This window comes from Gadus chalcogrammus, unplaced genomic scaffold (assembly GCF_026213295.1).
Source record: "Gadus chalcogrammus isolate NIFS_2021 unplaced genomic scaffold, NIFS_Gcha_1.0 GACHA065, whole genome shotgun sequence".
Lineage (NCBI taxonomy): Eukaryota > Metazoa > Chordata > Actinopteri > Gadiformes > Gadidae > Gadus > Gadus chalcogrammus.
In genome coordinates, this window is record NW_026613500.1 from 388,657 (window position 1) to 395,873 (window position 7,217).

Here is a 7,217-nt window from a genome sequence, read left to right on the forward strand (position 1 = left end):
TTGTTTTTAGAAGTGGTGGGGACAATAACCATAAGCTTGAGTGTGGTCTGAAAAGTGCTGGGTACCCTTATGTAAGCTATTCATCCATTCAACGCTGCATTACAATATGGTCTACAGTGTATTGTCAGGTGTTGAAATTATTCGAATATTCGAATACTGGTTCGGAAAATTAGTATTTGAAGCTTAAATCAGTATTCGGAGCTTCGTTATTTTTTTTTTCTACGTAGGTGACTTTACCAGAGCGAGGGAGGGAGGCAAACTATAAGCGTCAGCGACACCAAGCAGAGAAGCGAGAGAGGTGGAGGAAGAATAGATATCTTGTTTCCCTTTACTTTATAACACAACATTAGCGGGATCTCTGGAGGAAAAGTAATACTTAAAACCTTAGATTAGTTGTTTGTTTACGTTCGCTGTACAGCGCCGCGCCAATCAACTGTGACTGGCTTGTTGCAGAGCGTGAGCGTCTGGGAATACCCGGTCAATATAATGGATATAATATGGACACATAGGACAATCAATATTCGGTATTTGTTATGGATTTATTGTACAAATTCCCTGAAAAGATGCACGTTCCAGGATGAATTGAAAAGCTCCCGTAAGGGCTGAGATGACAGAGAACAGCTGATTTGGAACGGAGCAACAGCTGTTCGCTTTCACGGGGAAAAACTAAGGAACTTCAACCTACTTAGGCCTACTAATTAACGTTCAAAAAGCTATTAAATCTTCAACAAAATATGCAGATACTGTCAAAATCGGTTCCAGGGAGTATATAAGGATTATTAATGTTGTTTTTGATGGTGTTTTTTTCTGGAACGAGTATTCGAATATTCGCTCGGAAAAACCAACGAGTATTCGAAGCCTGAAAAATGGCATTCGGGCCAGCCCTATGAAGATCCTATTCGAACAATAAAAGTTGAAAACCACAGTTTGTGTTTTGGCTTGTTTTGCAAAACAGCGTTGGAAACACCAGGGTATTGGCTCGGGATATGTAGGCCTAATACTAATACACACAGGACAAAGAACAGTGTTGGCAATTTAACACTTATCTTGACATCGACAGAGTTTACCAGACAAACAATGCCAGACTGTAAAGGGGGTACGAATTGAAACGAGGTACTGAGCATCAGCCTTTTGAAGACGCACAAGGGCTGCTGGTAGCATATGTTATGCTGCATTAAAAAAAGAAAAATACAAGCACCCAGAGGAGAATTGCATCTGCCAAATCCTGACCACCAGTAAACACTTGCGAAGGACCAATGTAGACTTCACTCGTTACAACATCATAAGAAAATTGTCCGCAAATAAAATCCCCTTCAGTTTAGGATAATCACACAGGTTATGCGAGAACATATTTATGTCAGGATAGGCCTACCAGGCTCCAAGTCGTCACATATCTCAATCAGACAAAACCAACTATAACCACATTGGCATAGCAATCGCACCGTGTGTAGCTGCTACTAGCTGCAATCTACATATACAACGCATACTAACTGGAGCACCAACCAGAATCAGATCAAAATCGCTTGGGACCGTTGGTAACCTTTGGCCAGGTCATCACGATTCACGAGCAAACAGAACCAGCAGCAAAGTTTACGTAAACCAATTTCTTACCTTATGTGGCCCTCCACATGCAGGCTAGATGACGTATCCATATCGATATCCAGTGTCACAAACATGCTTTTTATAGGAAGCAAAAGGACCGGCTATTTTCTGAATAAAAATATCAATTTTGGCTGTCTGTCTTGAAACTTCTCCAGTGCGTTCACCCCAAAATGCAACGGGACGACAAGATCCCATACAAAGTGAACGTATAGACGCGTATCGGGCGAGTATTTTTGATTTGTCGCGCCACACTTTCGGCGTGCACAGGCAAGCGCGTTCACGAGGATTTGTGCCGCGAAAAATTTCAACTTTGACACGAATTTCGCGTGATGACAGCCAATCAGCGTTCAACAGCGTGGCCACTGAGTGACATGTGTAACGTAACAGCCAATCAGCGTTCAACCGTCAAACTCAGCGCAGTGCAGTCCGGGGTGTACTGCAGCATGGAGGAGAAAGTGATTGTTGCCGTTTGCGACTCTCGGAGCTCTATATATAATAGTATATAATATCATATAATTGTATATATAATATCACGGCCAAAAGCTCTGTGTGCCTCCGGATGGCCGTAGTGCAGGGAGCTCATAGGGATTGGGCTTCTCGGGAGTCGGGGTTTGTTTACCGGCGTTGCCATGGGTTCCGGTCTTGTGTGTTCCAACGGTTTATTAGGTAGGCCTATCTAATAAATGATGTCTTCGAGCGCGCCTATCACATGATTTTAGACTCGACGATTTCGGTTGAGTATGTGGGGATTTTAATTTATTTTATTTTTTTCCCCTTTTTTAAAAGTGGTGGGGACAAAATTCGTTTTTCAAATAGTGGGGGGGACATGTCCCCCCCGTCCCCCCCTTAATCGACGCCTATGATTATGTACTATATGTTAGCTTCTAAAAACGTTTAGAAGACCACTTGTATTGTAATAGATATAACATAATATATCACATACATATTGTCATGTAGTTTAAGCTCTGCCTAGTGTTGTTATACGCCAATTAGCATTCCTATTTCCTATCTTGAGTTTTGAGATTCTTGTTAATGATGTGGTATAGACGATCTAATCAAATGGGGGGAGGTATCGATTAACAAAGCAAGTTACAGCTATCAACATTAGAAAGCTCCATTAGCTAGCGTGTCAAGTGTGTACACACAAAGTAAGCTAGCCAACGTTAGCTTCAGAGGAACCAAAATGTGTTGTTCTTGCTTTCATGTGGTCAGACTAAGACACAAAGACGATTTTAAACACGTTTAATCCTGAGGATATTGCTTTTTGTCACGTTTATGAATACACACATCTGCTAGCTGGACTGCAAATGCTAGATAACTTAGGACGCCTGTGGTAGCCTAACGTTAGCGTTCTAGGCAATTCAACGACAGCTAAACTGCTATGTATGAGTCAGGCTATGAGGCACGGGTTATTTGGTGTGAATGCACAGTGCACCATTACCTATTGATTTAATATCTGTGTCTCACGATAGACATGAAAATAATAATACATTTTGACAACTACCTGAAAGTTGAAGACCTGCACAGGCAACGGCATCTCCGGGATTTGCGACTTTTGTCCACCAGGTGGCGTTGTGCTGCAGTATTATAATAAGGAGGCGGTCGTTGTGATTTATTGAAGCATATATGTAGCAAAATTCAAATGGCAATGCAATTTGCAATTACATTATGCAATTGACTATTCATTATGCATTTTGATAATGTAATTTGTAAATACGTTATTCAAAGTGTATTTTAATATGCAAAGGGACAATGCAATCCTCAATTAAATTTGCAAAAGTTATAACAATGAAAATAGTATAACATTTCGTCAAATTCTTTGAGTTCCTTTATTCAAATTGAAAAGCTATAGCGTCCCCGTGATTGCAATCCACTTCGCCACACTCCGTGGGGAGCGATATTCAACTGACATTTCAATCCACAAAACGCTTTGCAAAAGATTTGGCAAAACGTAATCCAAAACGTTTTCCAAAAAGTAAATATGCAAAGTGGCAAACGTATCAGCCATCGGCGTCTGGGCGGGAAGTACGTCACTTCCTATTGCCTCCAAGGGTATCTCCACGCCGGTGGGTCTCCCGACCATAGATATATTTAAGCAATAGATCACGCCAGGCTGTGGTATGTGCTCATTATACCACTGTTAAGGGGCGTTGTCCGGCCCCGACGCGCAGCGGAGGGCCCGCGACCCCTTCACAGTGGTATAATGAGCACATGCAACTGACTGAAGTGATCTATTGCTTTTATACAACGGTTACTGTTATGGCGAAACGAAAGTCATAGAAACACTACATTTAAAAAGAAACCAAGAAAGTCAAAGTAGCCGTTTTATTAAAGAATACAAAAAAGTAGTCCCTCCTGGCTGCCTTCAAAATGCACGACGCTCGCTATGCAACACACTTTAGCGTCCCTCCGAGAGAACGGTTGTAACGGTTTCCACTTCAAGGCGCGGAGTGATACTTTCACAAAATGATCGGGCATCATAGCAGTTATGTGTACGCTCATTATACAACAGTTAGGAACCAATCAGATCGCTGGATTTAGGCCCCCCGTTGTATAAATGTTATTATACAACGGGGGGCCTGAATCCAGCGATCTGATTTGAACACACGGAGTGTGGCGAAGTGGATTGCAATCACGGGGACGCTATAGCTTTTCAATTTGAATAAAGGAACTCAAGAATTTGACAAAATGTTATTCTATTTTTATTGTAATAACTTTTGCAAATTTAATTGAGGATTGCATTGTCCCTTTGCATATTAAAATACACTTTGAATAACGTATTTAAAAATTACATTATAAAATAGCATAACGAATTGTCAATTGCATTGCCATTTGCTACATATATGCTTCCATAGTTGTCTTCTTTTAAGCAGTCAAGTGCACTACATCAGTTTGTTTATTTAAAAAAACATTTCTGACAGGGTTGGGTTCATATATTTTCCAAATCTGACTCTGAAAAGGTCAGTGCCTCACCAGCCACGGGCCTCACTACACGTCTCTGATACCTATGTATGTTGTGTCTTTATATTCAATGAAAAATAATCTTGTTTGTGTTTGCATGCGTCCGTGAGTCTGTGTGTCAACTGAAGACATCTGATAAGAGTGTCTTCACTCTGATAAGAGTGTCAACTGTCACTTCCTGACACTGATGATATCAGATTGCAGGCTGACGACTGCTCGGAATTAAAACATGCGACGTGTTTTTTCCAGCTGATATATCAGAGCCGACTCCTGAGAGCAGACCTATCTGAAACTGTCAGGGAGGAACCATGGCTACCATCTCTGAACCGGACCCTGGACTCTCTGAGGAACCTGAGGACACGTCTTTGGACCGGAGGGAGCGCAGGAAGAGAAGATCTGGTAGGTGCCCTTTAGAGAGGATCTAAAATAAATGATCCACTAAAAAAAATGTATTTTCATCTGCATACGTTTAAAATGTACTTTTAGAAAAAGTTTTAATTCAAATAGGCCGACCTGATGAACCAGTGACCGTATAGACAGATTTATTCTCCTAAATAAAGACATGTGTGTGTTTGAGACAAAAAGCTCGTATTTACCTTACTTGACGTGAGATTACGCCCATGAGTTACGGACTATTGATAGGCATCTCAAGTAGTTGTGTGTTTCCTGTTATATGTCCGATTGTCCGTTATATACATGGAACAGAGTGCAGAGTAACTTTAGGGAGCAGAACACAAGTTTAGTTTTTTCATGACTTATTATTAATGGTAGTGCAACGTAACATTAGATTGACAATGGTTTATTTAATCAAAAATTTTGTGTTTTAATAATGGCTGCTCATTTAACTGAAGCGATATCAGGTGAACTTATGAATTTAACATAATTCTATAAAGTTTGTCATTAATATGACCATATCTCAATACATATTCCACAATACATGTCCTCATATTTTCTGCGTGGGCCGATGTGAAAGACCCTGGTGACACGCAGGCCACATCCATTACTGTGTGTGTACGTATGTGATTCTGTGTGTATTACTGTATAACTATGAGCGCGTATATGTCAATAATGAGGGAATGATAACATTTATGCTAGAGACCAGTTCTTGCTCTGCTTAAGTGTGCTCTAAACACGAGAGCCACAGTACCAGTCATCACTTACTGAGGTGTTCTCAGTAGATGTCTTCAGGTGTTTCTTCAAGATGGGGAGGGATTCTGCAGACCGTAGGGAGTCTGGACTGTGAATGACAGCCACGCAGTATGAATATATCAGTGTGTACATTACTCCGTGTGCGTGTGCTTGAGTGCGTTCGTGAGTCTGTGTGCAGTAGAAGAAAAACATTTCCTTACACTGATGGTATCGGAGTGCACGCTGATAATTGGTCAGAATGATCACAGTTGACGTTGTTTTTCCAGCTGGTAGAGCAAAGAAGAAGGCTAAGTCCAGACAACGGGGAAGCCGTCAGAGTAACAATGGTCACCATCTCTGAACCGGACCCTGGACTCTCTGAGGAACCTAAGGACACGTCTTTGGACCGGGAGGAGACCAGGAAGAGAAGATTTGGTAGGTGCCCCTTTATACAGAATTTAAAAGAAATAATCCAGTCCAAAACAATGATCCAAAAAAGTATGTTTTCCTCCAAATACATTTAAGATTTATGTTTATAAAACTTTTTGGTAACCCTTCCTTTTACAGTCCCCTAATTACTAGGTATTTACCAGGTACATACATGGTAAATCATAGTGTATTACTGGGTAATTGCCACTGGTAATAAGAAGGTAAATACAGAGGTAGTTACCCGGTAAATACATGGTAAATCATAGTGTATTACTGGGTAATTACCACTGGTAATAAGAAGGTAAATACAGAGGAATTATCCGGTAAATTACTGTGTAATTACCACTGGTAATAAGAAGGTAAATACAGAGGAATTAATGCTGAAGTACTAAGTAAAACCTCCACTATTACCCATCAACTCAACTAAGTAGCGTGTAGTTGTAACTGTTTTAGGTTGTTAATAACTCTGATATTGTGTACTTCCTAGGAAATTAGGCAACCAATTCTTATAAACACCTATTATCCAAGGTTTATGTTGGTAACAGCCCAAATTTAATGATGTACTATCTAGAAATTAGCATAGTGCTTTCCAATAAAATACTTTTTCTTAGTTATTATTCATAGCTACACCCATTTAAAAAGGGTTTATTCGATTTACCACTATGGAATTACTTACCTGGTAACAACCTCTGCAGGAACAGTTTTCCTCTAGTGTCATGGTACATCTTCTTAAATACTGGGTACGAAGCCGTTTGTTTCCATGGTATTACCAGGTTCTTACCATATAATTTATAATAGATTCCATTATCCATGCAGTCAACACAAACATGTACCATGTACGTTCTGCGACGTTACCAAGTAAAACACACCAATTTACCCAGTAATTAAGCTGAAACTGTACTGTAAAAGGAAGCCTCGTTTGTTTCCATGGTATTACCAGGTTCTTACCATATAATTTGTAATACATTATTCCCTTTTCCATGCAGTCAACACAAACTTGTACCATGTACGTTCTGCGACGTTACCAAGTAAAACACGACAATTTACCCAGTAATTAAGCTGAAACTGTACTGTAAAAGGAAGCCTCGTTTGTTTCC

At 40.3% G+C, this 7,217-nt stretch overlaps 1 pseudogene; it reads left to right on the plus strand.

The window, feature by feature from the left end:
* LOC130378055 (serine/threonine-protein kinase SMG1-like) overlaps window positions 1-7,010 on the plus strand; it is a 29,545-nt pseudogene extending 22,535 nt beyond the window's left edge.
* Window positions 7,011-7,217: the final 207 nt, after the last annotated feature.